We start from the raw sequence: 23,027 nt of genomic DNA, 5'->3' as shown, positions 1-23,027 counted from the left end.
CTTTAATGGTGATCTCAGGTTTGCAGTGAGATCATTGTTTTCTCATATTAGTGTCTGTTGTTCAAGCCTGCCATAGGCTTATTCCAAAAATGTGTGAAGACTTACTGCAGCAGGAAGCTGGGCACTCCAGTGATAAGAACAGCAGCTTAAACAGTTTCTAGGGACTGTTGCAGATCTTGGATGAAATCAGACAAATGTGTTGAGCCTCTGATCTGTGAAATGGTTTCTATGTCCTCATCATGGAAGGATGGAATTTCCAGGACTGATCCTGCCAGGTCTTGATTTCTTCAGCTTCTGCTGAGTTTCCTCACTCTGAAACACTTGGTCACTCAAGGAATCACAGAATCATCTAGGTTGGAAGAGACCTCCAAGATCATCTAGTCCAACCTCTGGCCTACCACTACCAAGTCCTCCACTAAACCGTATCACTGAGCTCTACATCTAAATGTCTTTTAAAGACCTCCAGGGATGGTGACTCAACCCCTTGCCTGGGCAGCCTATTCCAATGCCTAACAACCCTTTCAGTAAAGAAGTTCTTCCTAATATCCAACCTAAACCTCCCCTGGCACAACTTTAGCCCGTTCCCCCTCGTCCTGTCACCAGGCACGTGGGAGAATAGACCAACCCCCACCTCGCTACAGCCTCCTTTAAGGTACCTGTAGAGTGCGATAAGGTCGCCCCTGAGCCTCCTCTTCTCCAGACTAAACAACCCCAGCTCCCTCAGATGCTCCTCGTAAGACTTGTTCTCCAGACCCCTCACCAGCTTTGTTGCCCTTCTCTGAACTCTCCTGAGCACCTCCATGTCCTTCTTGTAGCAAGGGGCCCAAAACTGAACACAGTACTTGAGGGAGAATCCTAGGACCTTAGTGGTCGATAATCAGCAGGAAGTCATGTACAGAACACGCCATTCCTATTCAGTATTTTGCAAACATTAACATACATGTGTTTGCTGCGAATGTAGGCCATGACTATATTTATGGATGAGTTAATTTATGAATTCCCTGAAATATGGCTGGTTGTATTGTATTAGGAGTTCAGGTTTTGCATGTAGAAAAGAACCCGATGATTTCAAATATGCATCAGTAGAACCTATGCTCCTAACTTCAGAGTTTTCATAAATTCTATGTAGGAAGTCTATTTTCCATCCTCCCCTCAACACTAAATCAAGGTTAAACTCTCAGTGTACAGGGTTGTATCCTGAAGTGGTAAAAACTTTATGGTCAAAATGTTGCAATTTTCTAATGAACCTTACTATGGTAAGTTTTATCCTTTAAAGCTCTAGTATTTGGACTATTTGGAGTGTTTAAATTATTTATAAGAAATTAATTTCTACTCTTTGCAGTAGAGATGCAAGGTCTTGCATAACAGAACCTGAGTGCACACTTGAAACGAGTTTTTACATTTATAAGTACATTTTTGTAGCTAACACTGTGATGGACTAAAATCTTGCCAGTAATGCAGAGTCACTTTGAGGACTTGGGACTTGAGGCCAAAAATCTGTCATGGTATGTATAACCCACATTGAACATGCAAGTGCAGAGTGCTTAGCGTCTAGAACAGGAAAGTCTTTTGTTTCTGTGTAAAACCTCAGGCTTAAAACACTGAAAATGCTAAGTAATGTCAGTGTTCAGTGTTTTCCTCAGTTATTATAGTATCTCTTTTATTGGTAGGTATGAACTGAAGCTGTTGAAAGCTATGGAACACTTTATATCAATCATTTCAATGGAGCCATTCAGAACAGTGGAAGCAAATTATGAATATAATAGCTAAAGATTTCTGAAATGTCAACCCTGCAGTTTGTCATTCATAGAAGTTAAATTTATATTCACTCCACCCTTAGCTACTCGCAAACTGATTGTGATGAGCTAAATATCTTCTTAGCTTAAGACCAAGCATCTCTAGTTGTAAAGATTAGATGTTTTGTACTGTTAACACTTAAGCTCTTTCTAAGAAAGAGATGATTACTAGACCTTGGTTCCTTGCTCAGTTTACTTCTGTTATTCCTGCTCAGGCCTTGAACAGTTGTTGTTTATTGTGTCATTAAAGACTCAGCAAAAATTGAACGGAGATAAAAATAAATCTCTATAGACTATAGGGAGATTACTAACAATGCTTAGACTTTTGATTTTTAATTGGAGACAATGCCAAACATTACTTGCAGTGTGCAAAGTCTGTTTTGTTACAAATGCCAGCTAGCATAGAAGAAATTTAAAACATTTACAAGCAGTAAGAGTATCATCAAAAATCACCTACTCTATCAAGTATGTAGTCTAAAAAAGTGAATGTATGTCAGCCAATCTTGACTTCAATGGTGTGTATTTTTCTGCCAATCTTTCAATGGCTCTCCTGATGGAAACAGGTGAATCTTTGCAATTTGTCTTTCCAAATTAAGATAGGCAAAGCATTTATCTAATCCTGTTTTGTTTGTATTCTAGGACTCAGCAGGACTGCATAATTTCACAGGACTTTTCTAGTTTTTTGATTTATGTGCTGATCCTCCAGATCACTAATTTGTCTGATGTCAGTAGTGGAGGTAATTACAATGTGTGTTACCTGTGTAGCCTATGGGAAACATGCTGAGCAACTCACAGTTGACTTTCATTTATATGCATATTGACCTTTTTGTAAGAAAGGAAATAACCTGTCTAGGGTTGTACTATGTGTTGTAGTGATATCAGCTCAAACAAAACCCCAAGGTTGTTGCCTGAGTACCTGTTTGATTACTGCAGCTACCAATCTATAAACATTAAAGTATGGATATGTGAAGGAGGTGTTTGAAATTGGTTTTCATGGTTCAAGATGTCAGATGTAAAAGAATTGGCCTTCCATAGTGGCTTTGCACACTACTCAAATATATACGTTAGCTCAATAATGTGTTACCATTGTAATATTTTTGTAGAGTAATTACAGGTAGCAAAAAAAAGTTACCATCTATCCAAGATTCAAGGCTTTTCATTATTGGAACAAGTTTCAGTGCATTTTCCTGGATTAGAATACTGAATCCCCTTGCAGGTAAGCTCTGTATTACTATGCTATGTCATCTTAGCTCTTTATCCTCCCACTAGATAACTTCTGGACATACCTTGTTGTTAACAGGTTCTTGAAGCTATAAACAGGGGATGATTTATCTTGTAATGAATCCAGTACAAGGGCTCTCAGTGTTTTGAGTGGGGATTAGAAAAATCATACCATGTTTGTTCTTTTGTCCACCATTAGTCCACTAATTAGATAGTGAATGTATCACAACTAATGTTGGTGAGATTCTGAATTTATATGTACCAGGCATTTCTTACCACTGTTCAATTAATTTTCAGCTATTTTGAAGATGAAAATGCTGATTAAAATGTCATCTAGTGTATGTCTTTGATTAATGAACATTTCTACCTTTGTCCTGGTTCTTACACATCAGCAAAAAAACTGAGAACTTTTAATTCAGAACTGGACTGAGCCTATATATTTTTCTTTAATAATACTTAATATTTATACTTCACTTAGAACATAAGGTAAAATTATATAAGCTTTTTATTCGCTCAAATATTGCTAACAAAATTAAGTACATTTTGGCACTTGGAAATGGTAGGCAAGTTTGTCCAAATTGCACTTTTATTGGAATAAGCCATTACTTGTGTTAAAAGTATGGTTGAAATATAACAGCTCTTTTTCCAGGAATTATCTAGCATTATCTAAATGTCTGTTATACAATGTTTTCTATTGCATGAAATGATCCCGGTTATCACAGGTGAATATTTTAATTGCTTCTAACTTAGAGATATGGTTCAGTTTTTAAGTCAGCTGTAAAACTGCAATTAATTTCAAAGGGGTTCTGAAACAAATAAGTCAAGTCAGCCTATCTGGCTGACTTATGGCTGTCTCTGGTCAGTAATACCACAGTAAAAAAGACAGCTATGTACCACTTATAGCTAAGTTCATTTTCCCTTGACATTATGAATGCAAATGCATGACACGTTGGGGTGTGTAGTGATAATCTTTGCCTATTTATTCTACAGCAACTGCTGAGTAAAGGAAACAGAAGAGGGAGTAGGCAAACATTTATTTCAGACCTCAGTCCTGAACCGATTTCCTTGTTAAATAGTTATTGTTATGACTAAGGAATAGAGTCCTAACACGGAGTGGAGAGAAATCAAGTGTTGTACTCCTGTATGGAAGGCACTAGTTCAAACAGCTAGGGATAAAAGTTACAAAAGAAGTAGAAAGGCCAAGAGAAGGACTTGCTAAGGCAAAAATTGATGAAAAAGTGATAAAGATCTTCAGAATAAATATTTCAAACTACAATCCCTATAGATTTTAGGGAGCCTGTGAGTTAAGGGACAGTAGTACTTGACAGATGCACACTCCCTGTTTAGGAAAGAAACAGGCCACAAGTGATTGAAATGTATAACTCCCCCTGGAGTTATATCTCTTTCAATAATGCATGTGAATGTGTAACTTCTCAAGGGAGTTTGGGGGTAATGGGTTCATCAGTAACTCTTTCTGACTAATGGATAAATCTAGAACTGGTTTTGTATTGTGAGGTGAGTCCCTGCACCCTGTTTATAGTGCAAGTTGCCTAATTAGCAGTCAGGAAGAAAGAGTCCTGGCTGGTGCAAGGCAACAGTTCAGTTTTCCAGGTCTGGTGTGTAGGTAACTTGTGGGTTAAGAATGAGCACACATGCTATTACACCACTGTATTGACACATGTTGCTTACTGTTTTCCTGGCTTCCTGTGCTTCTTAGTTGTAGTCTAGATCACCTTGATCTGAATTAAATGTGATAAAAAGTTATTCCAGAGCATGACTGGGTCAGCAAAAGACAGCAGAGAAAGAGTTCAAGTCCATCTCTTGTATTCTCATTACTGCTGAAAAAGGGCTTTGTGTAGCTGTTAGTCATGGGATTCTTACAGTACAGTAGGATTGGCCCTGCAGTGATTGCAGAGGATTGTGCTGATGGGGACCATCCAAGACTTTGGCTAGAATTGTAATAGTTTCCGTCCATTCTCTTGAAGTATTCCCATATTTTCTGTTGTAATTTTCCTTACCAGACATGAAAGTTTAGGCAAGAGTCCTCTCAAGCTTAGTATGTTCTGTAATTCCAAGCAAGCTGATACTCTCTGGCTCAGTTTATCTGGTAGTTAAAATGGATTTGTTAATGCCTACAAAACATTTGGTGATTATTAGGATTAATTACATTATTATTAGTCTTGCTTTTCTGTCAGGTTAGGGAGTGAGCTTCCCTGAAGCTCCCAATTGCAATGCTGATTTTTTTGCTGATTGGCAAAAACTGTTCTACTTCAGGAGAGTTGGCTTTAGAGCCAATTCCCTGATGCAATCTTAATTATTTTTATGATGCACTTAGTTTCTGGTACACTGCAGGACTCAGACAGCAGCAGAGGATGTCCCTGTGCTCGTTCTCATACTCCCTCTGCACTTTGCTTTGAGATCCTCTGCTTTGGCTCTTCTAAGGATGAGTGACACCATGTGTAATATGTTATCTTCTTGAGGGTCTCTTGCAACTTCTGACAAGCTTCATTCAAACTTCTAAATACAACCAGCATCTTGTGTAGCTTTTGCCTAAGGCAGACATGTTTACCCATGCTTAGGTTTCCTTCTGCTGTTTCTGCTATACCATTTTGTGGGGATGTGTAATTCTTTCCTACAGGTAACAGCCAAAATATAAGACAGCGTTTACGTTGTTTCCTTTTTTTCCTTGTTTTTATTAATGCCACTTATAGTTTTACAAATGAAATTGCATAAAGAATGTAAGCTACATCTCACTGGTCTCTTTTTTTATTAATATTACAAAATGTGTTGAGAACTGTTAAATTCTGGAGGAAAAGCAATGCCCTGCTTACTTGTCGGTCTATCCTCAATTTTGTTAAAATGATACGACTTTCAAGAATTGCAGGAAGAACCTGCATATAGGACTACTACATTTTACAGTGTAAAATAGTTTGGTCTCAGTTGTCCTGGCCACTAATTCTATTGTCTCTGTACATACTACTGAAACCTTCAAAGGCATTTAGTTTTTTGTTTACTATTTACTATTTTTATATAAATTCTAACAATCATACATTTGATTCTTTTTGATTGATATTGCACTTAGTTCTGGGAAATTTCTTTCATGCAGTGATATCTTTTTAACTGAATAAATAGGAAATCGGATCATGTGAGCTGAATGTGGGATTGCCTAAATACTGGTGCATATTATTGTTATGACTTGGGAATGTGCAGCAGAGTATGTAAAGACCAGCTGGTATCACAGCTGCTAGATTTAATTTTCTATTTATTCATGACACCTGCAAATCAAGGTGAGACACATAATGAAGTGACAACATTCCAAAACTGTTTTTGTCTCTGCAGATCAACTCCTTCTAGACAATGCTCTGGGACTTACCATACCAGTACTTTAGCATTGCTTGAAAGCTTCTGACTATGATATCATGGTATTCCCAGAATATGCAGTGGATTCTTGAATATAAATACGCTGTTCATCCTCAAACATCTTCCCCCTCAGATCTGTTGTGATTGAGCTGTGTTGTCTAAGAGCCAAATGGGAGATGGAACAAAGGAAATAATTGTCTTTTTATAAATCTCTATAGAACTACTAAAAAGCCTTTGTAGCTTTTCTGTTACTCTGTGATCTTATTCATGACACTTGGAAAACAATGATAGATTATAAATTCATACATAGGTTAAAACCGGAAGCGTTTGGACAGACTTGACAAATCCCTTCTATATGTCCTGCATAAGCATATACAGCTGAAAACAAAATGAGAAAATCTGAAGTTTACAACACTTGATATGGGTATGCTTATCTTTACATGGAAAATCACCTTATCTGTAGTGAATTGAAGTTGAATGTGCTCTAGTATCAAAACAAGGGATTGCTTGGTACTGCTTCTTAAAAGGGCAGAAAGTTCTTCATTGAAACAGGAGACTGACAGTGAGTTCAAGGCAGTACTTATCTCCTTTCCTGCATCATCTGAAAACACAACTTATATCTTCAGTGCTGTGGTTGAACTCAAAAGGCTTCTTCAGAAAATAGTCTTCCCTTGGATGTCAGCAGGAAAGCATCAGAGCCTTATCTACCAGAATTCTAGATGCAATGTTTGCCCTGATGTACATGAGCTCTTTGACAGGAAATCACCTGGCAGCATTAAAAATGTTAGGTGTATCCACTTTTCTCTATTGCTCTAATGCAGTTCCTTGCTGTAACAGTATGCATTGTAACATACACAAAGGAGGACACATTTTCTACATTGAGCGCAATAATGTACAGGGTCTGGCTGGGATGGAGTGAACTTTCCCTGCAGCAGCCCATACAGTGCTGTGCTCTGCACTTGCAGGTAGAACAGCAGTGGTATCGGTACTGGCAAAGCACCAAGCCCCCCTTCAATCCTCTCCAGAGCCAGCAGGCTGGGGGTGGGCAAGAGGTGGGGAGGGGACATCATCAGGGAAGCTGACCTAAATCAACCAAAGGGATATCCCATGCCATGTGGTGTCACACTCAGCAATAAAAGGTTGGGGGGGAAAGGGGAATCTCATTATGAAGAACCTGTCCTTTCAAACTGCTATGCGTATTGAGGCCCTGCTTCCTAAGAGGTGGCCAGACATTGCTTGTTGATGGGAAGTAGAGAATTTTTTCCTGTGCTTCTGTATGGCCTTTGCTTGCTTTTTCTCCCTCTTCCTTTTTCCCTTTAATTAAATTATCCTTATCTCAACCTGTGAGCCTTTATTCTTTCCAGAATACTCTTTTCTTCCCCTCTTTGATGGAGGAGGAGGACCTAGAGAGTGGTTGTAGTGTTTAGTGGCCCAGCAAGGTAAAACCATCACGAAGAGGAAGGATTGCATTCGATACAAGTGAATTGCCTACATGACCTCTAATAAAGACATCGGTGTTAGGGTTCTGCTCTAGGTTCTTACAGGATTGTCACAGGATTATCTGCAACCACCAGTTGTATTAAGATGCATATAAACACAGACTAAACACAAGCCGTTCTAAACCACAGCTTAGAAGGGAACTGCTGATTTGGGTTGAAAAGCTGAATTCATTTGCAGATTGTCATTTCTGTGCCCACTTCAGACTAAAGAGGGTTTAGAGCTGAGTCTTTCCTTTGAAGTGTTGAGAATAAAAATCAAATGCAGAAACTGCAATATATGATGATGAGATACAGCTCTAATAACATAGTCTAAGAGCTATCATGGTAGAAGAGGTGATACATTTTAATGAAAGGCTTCAATTTATAGAACAAAAACCAAGAACAGCTCTTCTCTTAGACAACTGAAGTTCAATATTTAAAAAATACAGCATTAGCTAGGGTGATGTACTCAAATGCTGCAGCTCCTGTTTATTTAAATGTATAGGATTAGGGTGATAATTTAGATATGTCTGCTATATTGATAGGCCTTTACAGGTAATGCTTAATGTATCATGTCTGAACCTGTGAAATCTGCCCGCTAGGGTAGGTGCTAAGAACTGCAAAATCTGGTTATGAGTGTTTGAAAAATATTGCCAGGTTTTTAAATTTAAAATAAATGTTTGGAAAGCCTGGTCTAAAGGTAGCTTACTGTTAACTGGAACTACATCTTAATGCCTTGAGTGAAAAAATAATCAGGTTCAATGGGTAAAGCAATAAGCTTAAAGCAGATTTACCAGAAGCCTTAGATAAGGAACTTGCTGTCAGTAAGTGTAAGCAAACATTCATTTCTGAGGGTATGGAAGCACGTAACAGGGGTAGAAGTCACCTCATGTTTTACATTTGTTTCTAAATACTTCATACTCTGTAGAAGGGCAGCATTTAGTTTCCTCTGAAATTGAGACTATGTTATCTTATTTCTAATATAAACAAGAGTTAGGCCTGGATTTACAGCTTTCAGTCTGTATTAACAGAAGAGGTAACTGAAGAAATGTATATTTTTTAAAGACAGGTAATTGAGATTGCTTTTCTTACAATTTTCTCTTATCCTGTTGCAGCCTTGCCTATTTAGATTCCTTGCTCCTTGTGGCAGGGACAGTTTTGTGTTGTTCACAGACCCCCATGCACAGTTGAGTGCCGTACTGGAAAGATGCAAGCAAGGCTGAGAAGCACAGATTTACTGACTACTGCTCTAATGACTCAGTCACAAGAACAAGAATTCTTGCATAACATCCCAATGTGATATTGTGCTTTGCAAGCACTGTTTTCTAGTGATCTTTTGAAATTAGAAAGAATGATGTGGTAGACTCTTGGGAAACTTCCAATTATGGAGCTGTAACTCTAAGACTGAACACATGAATCAGACCAACGTATTTGACAGTTCTTGCACTTTTATAAAGGACCCAAGACCTGAAATGGTGACCAAAATATAGTTCTGTAGTCCCAAAGCTGGGAAACTGTGTGCTTATTGGTGTGGTGCACCGGGCACGAACCTAGGGACAAGTTCTCTAACGCTTTCATTGCAGTTTTGTTTGGCAATTTATCTGTTTTTTTTTTCTTTTCTCAGACTTTTGGATTTGATGCCAGCATCTGCCACTGATTGTTCTGTGTGGAGGACAGAGGCCCTGGAATTGTTCAGGCAGTCCCTTATCATGGTACAGAAAGCAGAGGGAGGTCTGTGGGCTTTGGGCTGTCCTGATTCATCCTGAGGAAAACCTGGCACAGAAGAGAGTCCTCTTACAGAAAACTGCCTGCTGCCACAAGTGGGGAGCCTAGCAATAACAGAGGCTTCTAAAACTCAATTCTGATAAGATCACTTGCAGGAAAACATACTTTTCTTGGCTTCAGTGCAAGATTCATGTTAGAACCTTGTAATCTGAAGTTTAGAAATCAATAGGTATTTTAGAAGAAATAATACAGACTTCCTTAGAGACAACTGTATCTATATATTGGTGTTGACACTCCTACTATTTCGTGCTTAAACCAGAATGCTACAGTGTTTTCTACTATACTCTAAGGAGACTTACGCTGTGTTTACTGTATTTATAATTCTTTTTTTCTGGACTGTACTTCTAAAATGTTGTTCTAGATTAGCTGGTTCCTACAGCCTCAATATTATGTGTTGTCAATTGGCAATGAGATGCATTTCCTGGAAAGTAGCAGTTTTAGCTGATAAGTAATATAGGCTGTATTTGCAAGATGTCTTAAACCACTACTGTCCAAACAATATACCCACATCAAAATCTTTATTTTAGACTGTTTAGTTAGTTGCAAACTGTAATACACTAAGTTTATGATGTTACTTTCTTAGGTCCTTGTGCTAGTGCTTGCTCTTCAGTATGGGGTTTCAGTGATGCGGGTCAGTAAACACATCACTGTTTCGTTGGGACTGAGTACTTGTGAGGTGCCATACAAAAAATGTTCAGCTACAGAAGCACTGAAATCTAAGGCTGTAGTTAACAGTGTATTGCATGTTCAGGCATGGAGGACACTCATTCCCTGCAATTTTCAGCTAGGAAAAGGCAAAGTATTTCAAAGCATGTCCAATGCAGTTAGTATGTCTAAGGCATAATATCAATCCAAGAGGACTGCAGAGGACTTCACAAGCTGATGTACTTACTATACAGAAGATAGTATATCAAAATAGTAACTCTTTATGTAGAAATGAAAATGTCCTTCATGATTAGCACATGGAGAAGATATCTTTCCTTCTGAAGAGATCTGAAGCAGGATAAAAAGTACAGGAGTTTCACTACTACAGCCAATTTAATTTGTAGTGACATTCATATTTAACAAATGATGATAGTTGGAATAATTTGATAGATTTACATTGGTATGAGTAATTCCTGTACTCGGAAAGTTTTCTTGGATACAGTGCTTTAACTTAAGCACACTCGGCCACTGTAATTGTGTTGTAATAATTAAAGTAGCAAAACTGAAGTTAAGTACTTGAGCACTTAAAGCTAATTGGAAATTTCCTTTTGATTCTGTTGGAAACAATTTTACTTTTTTAATCACTTGACCTGAATTTTCCAATTGGAAGTCCTGGCAGCTGCAGTTAATTGCAGCCCTTGGGTTGGTACACACTGGGGGGCTCACACAGGCTTCAGAGGCAGAAACTGGTAAGAATTGCTGGGTTTTGACTTGCATTGGTACAGAGAAGTGGATGGTATTTCTGGGTGTTATTGGTGTACAAATAATAATCCATTCTGAAATTAAATGCATTGCCTGAGTTGTAGAGTTCTTAACACCAGGTTTTGGGCAAAAGGTATACTTACTGATGGAAGAAGAAATGTTGGAGTGACTTGACAGAGGGAGGTTCTGTTTGGTGAAGTTGATTGGTTTAAAAAATAAAAAATAAAAGGCAAAGATAGCCACTGGCAAAGGAAAAAAAAAAAACAACTTGAGGCCGGTATGTTTTACTGAGCACAAGCAGGTATGTAAAGAAGTTTGAAAACTACAGTCTTGGTTTAAACAGCTCTCATGGAGAGACCCCCAGGGTAAGGAAAATGAAGCAATTAACTGCTGAAAGTACAGGATTAATGAGGTAGGCACACAGACTGAAGTAATGTAACTGAGGGTCTCATCTACTCCATGAATGTACAGGAGGGAGTGTTCAGGAATACTTCAAAAGCTGTTCCAGAGCATACAGTTGATTCATAATCCTTTCTTACAAGTATTTGTACCATATCCTGTATCAGGCTTGCTCAGAATCATTCATTTCTGGGACAGAAGTTTGTCCTGTATCAGATTAAAATGGCATATTTTAGCTAGCTTCCTTATTTCAAAATATATCAGGATCACAAAAGAGCAGGAGTTCCTCTGTTTATACTCACTGACTCTTCTCTCTTGCCCTTGCAGAGTGGTATTTTTATGGCTTGATTTCTACCAGAAATGCTCTTCAAATGTGCAGCCATCTCTTTTTCTGCTCAATAGCCAACCGGTTTGCTAGAGCTAACAAACACTAGGCTTCCCACACCAGTCTCACTTTTTCTGCCTTGGTAAACTTGTGATCTTGCATGGAAATTCAGTCAGAAATTCATCTGACCTGAAAGCTTTGTTATTGAATTAAGATGACCACAAATGCAAATGTCTGTGGATCCAAACTAATTTGGTTTTGTAGTGAAATATTGACATCTTAATGTATTTTCCATACCTTTTAATGAAAGGATAGCAGACATCTGTCTGACTCAACACAGATCAGAGTCAGGTTGCTATATAATTTATAGTAAGCATATGCATTGTTCAGGTACGCTCCTGACAGTATGATGCCTCAGGCTCAGTCAGTATAGATACTAGAAGTCATTAATACTAAGGCAAATCCTTTGATTTGTCATTGCACAGTCACCTGTATAAATAATACAATGGGATTTTTGACTAGCTAGTGAGAAAGACCAAAGCAAATCTTTGAGTGGTGAGATTTTTTATGGTTTCTTTTTGCTTTGGATTTTGAAAGTCACCCAGTGATTCATGAGCATCACCGATTGCTGAATTTCGAAAAGCACTATTACTTTTTTTGCATGTAATGGCTCCATAAACCATCACACTTTCCTTAATCCTGTTAGGTGTAAGAGCAAGGAGTGATCTGTTGTATATTTGCATACAATGTTATGTATTATATAGAAAACTATGCTGTAGTTGCTTCAACTGGTCTTGTCTGGGAATGCATCTGTGCTATTCTGCAACAGTGACAATACTGAAACAAATGGGGCCTAAGGGCCTGCTGCAGGCACAGTCTCAGAGGATGTAAGAAGGTGGAAGATGCTCTTTATTGACACTATTAGAATGCCAAACTGGGAAAACAGATGCCTTTGTGAAGCAGCTGTCTGACCAGCTCCAGGATTTAAATGCAGACTCAGAAAGCATGCAAAGGCATGAAAGGGGATTTGTAAAGGATACAGAAAATCAAATGAGAACAATTAAAAATAATAATAATAATAATACACACAACATAACAAGATAATACTAAAGTTGACTGATGATACTAAAATAAGTGGCCTGCAGAGGCTCGTTCACCCATTTTAGAACCAAAAAAATAAAACCATCTTCTTTCTGTTTTCAACCTGTCCTTTTCATCAGCCTCTAAAACTTTCTGAGCTCTTTTCATATTACATGAGAGAAGTTCTGCTGAGCAGGTCTGTTCTCTGGCAGTTCTTTTAGCCTACGTTGAAGCTGATTGCACAGCTGTAATAGCAGTAGGTTTTCTATCAGTCTTCTCCTGCTGCTAGAGAGTGTGTCATTTTATTGCCTCTTTGATGAATCTCAACAACTTTAATTGATTTTTAAAAATAGAAGTGACAAAAATAGGATAAAAACAAACATATTCCCCATGACTGTTCCTGTATAGCATATCATAATTGACTTTCAGAGCAGCCAGCACCAATGATGATAGAAGCAGTTCCAACAGCACATTCTGTGTTGGAGCCCACTTTTGCAGCATGAGCAGTTTAATAAACGGTGAGATGCTCTTTGTTATTCAGCCACAAAGAGCTTGACCTGGCGAGGGAAATGGGTTTGCAGTTGGTAAAATCTGGAAGATCGATTTTCATTTCTTCTTTTAACTGCTGAAACTACTGCGGTCCTTACAAATCAGAGTGTGTTTCAGTCTGAGGGGGCTGTAGGTGGACTTTAAATTTCTGAGTTTCCTAGCCAAAAGTGATGTAGAATCATGGTTGAGGGTTAAGATTGGTCAGCCTTTTTGCTATCAGCAAAAGAAATAGCTGATAAATGGCTTTCTAGCCTTTCTCTAGCATGGGTCACTTGGATGGTACATGCATCGTGAGAAGTGGTACCGCAGGACAGTGGATTTGATGGTATGAGACACAATGGGAGCAGCACATAATACCTATAAACAAATCTGAAAGACTGAGTTTGTCTTAATGGGAGAAGGCCAAAGAAAAACATTGGTCATGTCACTTTTAATTGTCTAGGTAAGTTGCTGTGCTTATCAATAAAACACTTAGGCACAGGAGGATGTGTTTTATTGCTCCAGTAATTGCTGCTTTGGGTGTGTTGAGAAATAACCTTGGACCAACACTTTCTCTTAGGTGATGATTAACTAGGAGAATCAGTAGAGCTTACGTTAAATTTACCAGCCTCAGAAAGCCTTGCAAATAACAAATGTGGGGTTGGAAAAGACACAAGTACTCATGAGATGAGGTGGCCTTCTGCAGAGGATACTGGACTGGGAGGTAAGAGACCCAATTTTTAAAGCAGCCTCAGGTACAAATTTTTGGTTTTGCTGGTCTGCCACTTTTAAGTTAAGGTACCCCCCCTCTCCTTCTAGTCATTTTTGTTAGCTTCTTATACCTTTGTCTTGCCCCATAGTAAATCTAACCTGATAGACAGTCCTGCTTGAGATGTCAGCAAATAAATACTTCTAGTGTAATCCGTGAGGAATGGAGGATGATTAAAGTGTATCTGTCATGTGTTATTAGATGGAAATAATATTCAGGAAAACATTGCTCACTTTCCATGTATACTTTGGGGGTCTGGTAAAGGCTCGGAATTGTAAAACTGTGCAGAAAACTTTCCCTGTTTTTCCATAAGCTTTTATATAAATAAAATAATGAAGAAATCTGGGACATGCTGGGAGATACAGGTATTATTTCTGGTCCCCAAGTTTTTTTGCTATTTTGGCTAAACTCTCTTTTGCTGGTGTAGTTCAAAACAGTGCTGATAAGCCTGTGCAACACAGTTTATACTTCATTTCAGATGACTTCCCTTGGTTAGCTTTGAGACAGAATAAAACAGCAGCAAAAAAAAAAAAAATCCACACAAGGAACAGCAATGTTCAGAATTCTTAACAGCTTTTCCTCAGCATGCTGCTCTGATTCACAATGTCCTTAAGCAAAAAAGCTGTCTTGTTCTGATTCCTGACCCACTGTAATCTAATTTAGTTGTCTTTGGTCAAGTGTGCAAAATTCAAATTATGAGGAGGAGCACAGCTCTTAACTCAGACCACTGTTGCTGAGCATCCTCAGAGAAACCTAGCCAAGCATCCTTCTCCCTCTTTTGCTTTAGCTCCCGCTGGGGGAGAACTATTTTGCAGATTATGCAGGAATTCATGGAAGTAAGTAGTTACTTCTTGTATAGATGACTTTCAAACTCTCACAAAAGCACTTACATGTGCTGGTGTTCCTTAAAGTGCACATGTAAAAAAAAGTAGCACAAAGAGAAGTGGAGGAAAATTATTCTCCAGCTGACATACCACATTACAGGGCTGTGTGGAAAGGGATGCCGGTTCTCAGCCAGCTGTTTCTACTGCTTGACCAGTTTTCCAGTTTCTAGATCTAGCAGATACAGCAGCAGACTGATACAGGTTCTGTCGCTGCTGCAAGAAACAGCATGTCAGGCAGCCTGTTGGCGCCAGTGCTCTTCATCTGTCAGCTAGCAAAACACACCATCTCTTTTGGCACTAATTGTTTCCAAACTAGTCTGCAATTCAATGATCAGAGTTCATGGGTATAAAAAATAACATTTAAACTTAAAAAACAGTACTTTTTTTTAAAAAAAAAAAAAAGGTAGCAAGGCTGATGAACTAAGTCAGATGAGCACAGGGTACCTGTTATGTGGGCTTTATAAATGAAGGCTACTGATGGTTAGACGGTCTTTTGTATCATGTAGGTGGAAAAATGAATTTCAGTGAGTAGAAAACAGCACACTTGCTATTTTACTATTTAAATACCAAAAAGAAAACCTTAAGTTCACTCAAGACAACAGATTATCCTTTCATTAGCTGAGTTGGGGTTTCTTGCCTTGATGCTGTATTTTCCTAGAAACTGCAGTTAAGAACATATAGTTCAAAAGTACCATGGGTAAAGCAGATTAATTAATATTTATTATCAATCTACACTTTTAATTTGATTGTATTTTAGAATGTCTCTCAACTTCCAAATGCTGACTATCTGTAAACACTTGTGAATGTGTCTGACGAGATTTCACCTGAGAGTAGTACACAGACTTTGTTTTGATTGTATTGTGGTTGTACACATATGGTTAACCTGCTAATTCCAGAATATTTTGTCTATGCTGTTCTACTGATTGATTTTGAACATGAATATAGGTAATTTTTTAGTGGACTTTTCAAGTCTAATGGAACTTAAAAAAATAAAGAAACCTTACAGGTATGTAAAAATTCAATGTTATAATCAAATTATTTTATCTTATATTGTATTTTATTACACTGTAACATAAATCTCATGAGTCTTTTTCACAGGACACCTATGGCACTTCTTCAAATGGCAGTCTATTAATATGAAGTTTTTGGAAAGCCATTTATAGCTTTCCATTTATTAGAGATTTGTCCTTTAGTCTCTATCAGAATCAGGCAGTTAACAAACATGTTTGTGCACGTGCATACACTTACCTGCTAAAAATAAACTGAGAGGGGTATAAACCTATTCACAAAAACATGGATACTGCAGTTTTCAAATTTAAAAAAAAAAAAATATGTAGGAGTTCAGATATCTTTCTTTAGCTCAAATGAAATGTTTCAATTTCTTACTCTGAAACTATTTGCTAAATTGCCAAAATAAGTTGTTTCTTAAAGGAAAATAATAATGAAAGCTTAAGAGTTGGAACAAATATTTGGGCTCAATTGTTCTGGGTTGAAGTAAACAGTCTTTCTTCATTTGTGCTTTTTTTTAGCCAACTAATTGGAACATTAATGCTACATATCTATTCCCTGCATTTAACTGAAGAATGATAACTTCAAAATTGTAGGTAACTCTGCTTTGATCGGGAAATGAGTTAACTGTTTGCTCAAAAGTTTCAGCTTCTATTTTGTGCCTAAAGGATTAAAAAAAAAAAAATAGTGAAAGCAAAAGGACATCAGTCAGCCAGTATGTCCTGTACCTCCCTATCTTAATTGACTTCACTTATGTATGTCTTAATGCCTTCACCCAATTTATTTTTATTTTTTTTCTGAACTGGAACAAGTTATTACAGCTTTTCAAAAATGAATAAGTACATAATCTCTCCTGCTGCTATTTGAGAAGTTCAGTCTATGTTCCATAAATTAATTTACCTACACATCAAGAATGGAGAGGATGCAAAGGTAGGACAAGATTGACTTTAGAGAGCAGATGGATGATTGGAGGTGCTTTGCTTCATCATAACGTCTGCACCAAGCTAAAGACAGCTTGTCATAAAATAGCCACTCGCCAAGACATTAAAACTTATTTTGAGGCAAGTAGATCCTTGGCATGCCAAAAATAAGTATGAGGTACGTACATCCTATTAGATCTATTTCATAACAAGATAAAAGAAATGGAAAGAATCTTTTCAATCAATTGTCTGTGATATTTACTGCAATGTAAGGGAAGAAAATGCTTTGTCTAGTCAAGGTATATACCAAGTCTGGATCAATGAATGCATCAGTGAGCTAAAGGCTGAGTGAATATCTAGAGTGTGAGGAATGAAGAGGGTGGGGTGTAGATATAGTAGTTTTCATTTTCCCTAGAATCGAAATGTTGAGGAATTTTCATTATGGAAATGCCATGACAGTGCCTCTGAAAGGCTCTACGCTCTCCTTAAAGCTGCAGTTGCTCTTACAGTTGATGTTCAGTTTTTTCATTTTTCTGACCTACTCTACTGAGCCATTGAAGCACAGCTAACGTATTAGCCTTCCTCCTTCTTCATTCAGGGACAGCTAAGCTGTCATGCATGTTCTGTTGATATAAATTAAAAATGTGTGCATACTTCCATATCATTGGAGCCGGGAGGCTTAACAGCAAACATTGATTCAGCACAAATACTCCCAGTCCCCAAGTCTGGAGACCCCTTTGACAAACTATTGCCACTGAAGTGAAGGGAAGCATAGCTTTGTGGGTTTCTTTGTTGTTTTGTCTACCTTGGTCCTCTGTAGTCATCTCTGCCAAGACTGACTTATCTATGGACCAAAGTTATGTTCAGAATATTGTTTCCTTTCTGAAGAGCTTCATATTTGCCAAGTAGCATCTCTGTCCTTAACTATATTTAAGCAAAATGTGATTTGTTTGAATGACAGATCAAACGAAGAATCTGTCTAAACCCTCTCCACAGAACAACTATCCTGAAAATATGGGGCTAAGGTGAAAGTTCAGCAGGACCTCAAAAAATACTGGCATCACCTCACCACTAGAAGCATGCTTAACATTTCATATGTTAAACAGCTGAGTTTCTATCTACCGAGGCAGAATTCAGTTCTGTGTGGAATATTTATTTAGTCTGTATGGTTCTGCTTGCCCTACTGTTTTCATTTCCTACTGACAAACATGCATGTGTTTAGGCCAGACATAATGAAGGCTAAGATATTACTAGGTTAATTACTAGAGTATTTCCTGAGCTCCCATAGCCAAAAGCTGTGATGCTGTGAGTAATGTTTGGCTAGTTTTTTTTTTTTTTTTATAGAAGCTCTGTAATTTTCAGAAGCATGCTGTAGTAACCTTTTCAGTTGCATACAGCATGAATGTGATTAAATCTATTCAAATGTCTGAAAAAGTACCTAGTCTCATCCCAGTCTATGTTACCAGCAATATTTTAGTATGATTTGTGAGCTTACCTCAAGGGAAGTCCAGGGCTGGAATATCAAGAGTGTTGGACACTTGAATTTTGGCCAATTTCTTTGCAGGAAGCTTGCATGGCAAGTACTGAACTTGGCTTGAAAAGAGAAATCTAGGCATTGGCCTCAGCCTCTTCTGTAGGGAAAAAGCTCTGTCTGCATGAAACTTGAATGAAATCAGTGAGGTTTTTCGCAGGCAGAGGCGACTACCTTCTTGAAGTGCCTTCTGAGGCCAACAAGATACCAGGCTGCTCCTGAAAAAATCAGAATTGTTAGTTCAATTTATGTGCACTTTGTATGTGTATGCCTGTACTGCAGACAAAAGGTTTTGTACCCAAGCCTTGATTCTCTTAATTTCTTATATGAACATTTAAAAGCCCATTTTAATATACATGCTCTTTCATAAGCACCCTTTCTTTCTCTAGACTTTTGTCTAGAGACAAATTGTTTTAGAAATTAGTCAGGTCTGACAGATGGGATATTAAATAAACAGATGATCCAATTGAGCGAACAGTGTGTGGAAAATACTGATGTGTAGCTATGTATACACTCCAGTGAAGAATGCTGCCCGAGTCCAGAGATAACTATTGTGCCATAAAAGAAAAGTTCTGTAATGATGAGGAAATCTCCATGCAATGTTCCTGAGGCCCTGATTGATAATACTGACTGGAATTACAGAGTGAATGAAAATGCAGTGTGGCCATTATCTGCTTGGCAGCAATGCTAGAGACCAGTGGAGAAGATAATATCAGGGCTGGGCTGCTGCTGCTGTAGTGCTAGACTGGTACAAATGAGATGTTGATTCTAATCTTGCTGCTGCTTTGTTCTTGGTAATAATATGGAAGTGAGTTAATTTGGTTGTATGTCAGCTTACCACATTCTAAAAACAGGTAGTAGTAGTAGTACAAACTTCCTTGGCAGTCCAATGTATTTGGATTTCTGTATGTGAAACTTCACGATTAATGGTGGTATTGTTGCAAATAATGACACTGGAGGTGGCATGATCAGAGCTCTACCCACACAGGCCATACACATCGGTAGTACAGTGTCAATTCTTCATTTCAAGTAGATCAATTTTCCAAGCTACTCCTTGAAGCTATACATCCTGTTTTAGGAGCCAATAAAACTCAAATTCTTGTATTGCTAATTACCTCTAGATTTGAGGTAATCAAGGATGTAGCTAGCAGAAACAATTGCCTGTAATCGTTAGATTTGCTTCCAAACAGATCAATAAAATCTTATTTATGGTCTATGCTGAGACAGCTGTGCCTTTGGGAGTGTAATGAAGATGATACAGTACATCTTGTGCCGATGTTTCTGGAACTAAGAGCACGCCCAGCCACATGTCTACTCGTATACCTGGGTGAGACCCAGTGCATACAGTCTGTTCTCAAGCCTCTTTTCTGTGGAGGGTGCACAGGTGGTCAGGAGTTTGTGGCATGCTCCAGCCAAGTCTCCAGCTTTTATTTGCACATCAGGACCTACCAGCCTCATGATTCTACTCTTTTATACCTGATTAATGTAATAGTATATCATATCAATTTGGAGAAACTTGAGGGGAAAAAATATGGGAAGGAGTTAGAGGGGAGGTTGTTTTCAAAATTACATCCTTCCCTAAACCACAGGGAAAATGAATGACTTGGATTTTCATTTTCAGGGTGGGAGCTTTCTATCTTCAGTGCAAAACTCCTTATTCTCTGACAGCACTCAGGATCTATGATGGATCCCAGTCATCATCCCTTTTGTGGTTTTGGCCTTCACAGCATGATGAGCGTCTGTGGCATAAACTGGGTAATATGAATGCGTTGCACTGACACCCTTGGCAGTAGGTAGCCATGGAATAGCTCTTCGCAAATCTCATGCACAGACAGAAAAATGGGGATACTTCCTCTGTGGGAGAGGCTGTAAGAAATCAGTGCATCCAAGTTCACAGTTTGTTTGTACCTACCCTGGAGATTATTTTCAAGTGTGTGCTGTGTGGTTTCAAGTTAATGGATCAAACCACCTCCTAAAGTAAATAGGTTTAACTGCCTTTGATAGTAGAAACTGTATTGGTTGAACCCCTGGCTGAACTGAGTTCATGGGAGTCTTATATATCCACAGAATACTTTCACCTCTAACCCACCCACACTGTGATCATGAATAGCAAATTAGGAAAGAACAACTTCCTACAATGCACTTGCTTTTGCATCCCTTCGGGATGACAGTTAACTTATATAGTGCTCTTAGAATTTGCATACAGAAAATTAAGCTAGTGCATGAGTTACAGTTAAATTCCTGAATACTCTATACCTACCATCGTTCCTTGCTAAGCATGCTGAAAATCCACATAAAATAATCTAGAGGATATATGCTCTATTATTTGGGGGTTGATTACATGAAAGCCTTCAAGGAAAAATACTCTCCCCTACAATACAATGTTCCTTTTGTGTAACCTTACTTTTTTGTGCTTTTCAAGCTTTGATCTCCTTAGACTCCTAGTCAAATATAGAAATGTGCAGTATCTGTCGATTCCATTTGTAGTCTGAAATAGCCCTTATAAAAAAAAGCTTGATCAGGGATGTAACACCTTGTTTCGAATGCAAGTTCTCAGCCAGTCACTAAAGGCCATTATATTTGCCTTGAACCAGAATCAGCTGTCTTTGTGATCTTCCACACAAAATACCAGTGAGGAATTTGAGGCCCTTCATGATCATTCCCTTGCACTCACTGTGCCTTGATTCCTGCTCCAAAACAACTACTATAGCCAGCCTTCATTTTCTAACACATTGAACTTTAAGTAAACTGTGCTTTCTCTTATACTGGCCCTTGCAGTTGAGACATCAAAACCCATCATTATCCTCCTGTCTTCAAGACTCTTCCCTGTTTTGGGCACAGGACACTGCAGGTAGCAAGTGTCACTGCTAACCATGGACATAATGAGAGGTTTGTCTTATTTTCCTGTCCTTCCTCATCCATCTGGCTGCGTCCCAGTTTTCTCTTGCTTTGTCTCTAATATTTTTGAAAAAGAACTATCCTTGTTGCTTTATGTTTGTGCTGCACCTAGCACAATAGGCTGTTAGGACTTCAGGAGTCACTGTATTAAAAATACTAAATTCCTTTAGCAATAAACACTACACTTTGGACAGAGCAGTTTGGTGCCTCTGAATTCCCATTCACCCATTCTGTCTATGGCAGAGAGTAATGTGTCCAGCATATCTTTGAGAGTTTTTTAGGATTGTCAGCTTTGGAGACTACTTTTAGAGGGCCTTTCAACGACTGAAACTTCTGCTGGAAGCGTGGTTAACTCTCCGCTTTCCCTAAGCTCTATAGGGCTGCTAAACTCTACTGAACCTGCAGCAGCTTTTATGCAACCTTGTGGTTAAGTGACCCACTCCTATTAATGTACATTTTGTTTTCTTTTGACCCATTTTCCTGTGTAGTATGGCCAAAAGTGGCAAACAGATCTCTAAGATGAAATCCGTTTCTTTGTGGTAAATTATGATGCCGGATAGGCTGAAAGTGCTGTCTGGGTTATGACACCGTTTCCTTTCTCCCATCTCCCACTATGTAAGAGCTCTCAGTTTCTATAGCTTACATGTGTCCGTTATACTGTACTTCCCCCTCCCAAGTTATTTTGCGTATATATAAATGCAATTAAACATGCTGCAAAACTTTGATAGAGATATAATAATTAACAACCTGCTGATTGCTTGATTTCCCAGTTGACTTTTAATGTCTTTTTTTTTTTTTCCTTTTGAACAATCACATGTCCAATTTTGAATTAGATTTCTGGGAATTAAGGGTAGGCTTGGAGATGGTTTCATGAAGGAGTTACTTAGCTCTGTATTTCCTCAAGTCTACCACGCATTTTGTGTGGTCAGCTGAGGTTGTTGAGCCAACAAAGGTCCAGAGAAGTGGCGTTCAGCTTTTCTCACTCAGGCCGTGCTACTGCTGCCTTTTATTTTAATTCTCCTTTCCCATCCTCTATCCTTGTGTTCCTCTGTGCTGCTTACGTTACTGTTTGGGAATCTGCGGTGTAGAGGGCAGAATTATTATTTTACACTAGAAACTTATGCACTATTCTATTTAACCATATGTTTCTGACAGTGTTCAGGAAGGTATTTTATCTCTGCCTCAGCTTCCCCTATGAAACCTGGGGCTGGAGACCCACGTGCATGTAACTATGAAACTGGTAAGCCATATTCTATATAAGAAAGACTCGGGATGGTGTGGAGGTGATGGTGGCAGGAACCAGACGAACTGACATGGAGGTGCTGGGGCTATGCAGAAAGCAGGGAGGGGGCTCCTCTTCTCTGCTCATAGCACCTTGAGGAAAGGGCCTGCTCTCCATGCTGTCTCCAAATTGTAGCTCTGGGTGCTCAGCTGCCTTTGACTTTTACCTTGCGGAGCATAATAAAGGAAAGAGCAAAGACCTTTTTTGAAAAGTACATAAAAAATTACCTGAAAGTTTGTGCGCAGGGAAAACCCTCGGAGGCCATAGCTATGGGTGATGTCACCAGCTGGGCAAGGGTCAAATATCTTTGTGAGCTTGTGGCAGCTCTTCACAGAACACCTCTTTTGATGTTCATG

General features: G+C 38.6%; 2 long non-coding RNA genes across 5 annotated transcripts in view; one reads left to right on the top strand and one right to left on the bottom strand.

The window, feature by feature from the left end:
• Window positions 1-11,314, top strand: part of LOC308177462 — a 19,410-nt gene extending 8,096 nt beyond the window's left edge. Inside the window, exons 4-6 of one of the 4 annotated variants that reach the window (XR_013939129.1) lie at window positions 2,436-2,533; window positions 2,900-3,012; window positions 6,357-8,595. This is a non-coding gene — a long non-coding RNA (uncharacterized lncRNA). Of the gene's footprint in view, window positions 1-2,435; window positions 3,013-6,356; window positions 8,596-9,479 lie in introns of those variants that run through there. The other 3 variants (XR_013939128.1, XR_013939127.1, XR_013939130.1) reach the window with 3 other exon arrangements.
• Window positions 6,401-23,027, bottom strand: LOC308177465. The gene is made up of 3 exons (XR_013939135.1): window positions 22,899-23,027; window positions 18,456-18,709; window positions 6,401-6,535 (listed from the first exon to the last, which is right to left on the bottom strand). It is a non-coding gene; the product is annotated as an uncharacterized lncRNA (long non-coding RNA).

This window comes from Anser brachyrhynchus, assembly GCF_964034855.1.
Source record: "Anser brachyrhynchus genome assembly, chromosome: 14".
Lineage (NCBI taxonomy): Eukaryota > Metazoa > Chordata > Aves > Anseriformes > Anatidae > Anser > Anser brachyrhynchus.
The sequence above is the reverse complement of the archived record's forward strand: the minus strand, read 5'-3'. Positions and strand labels throughout refer to the sequence as shown.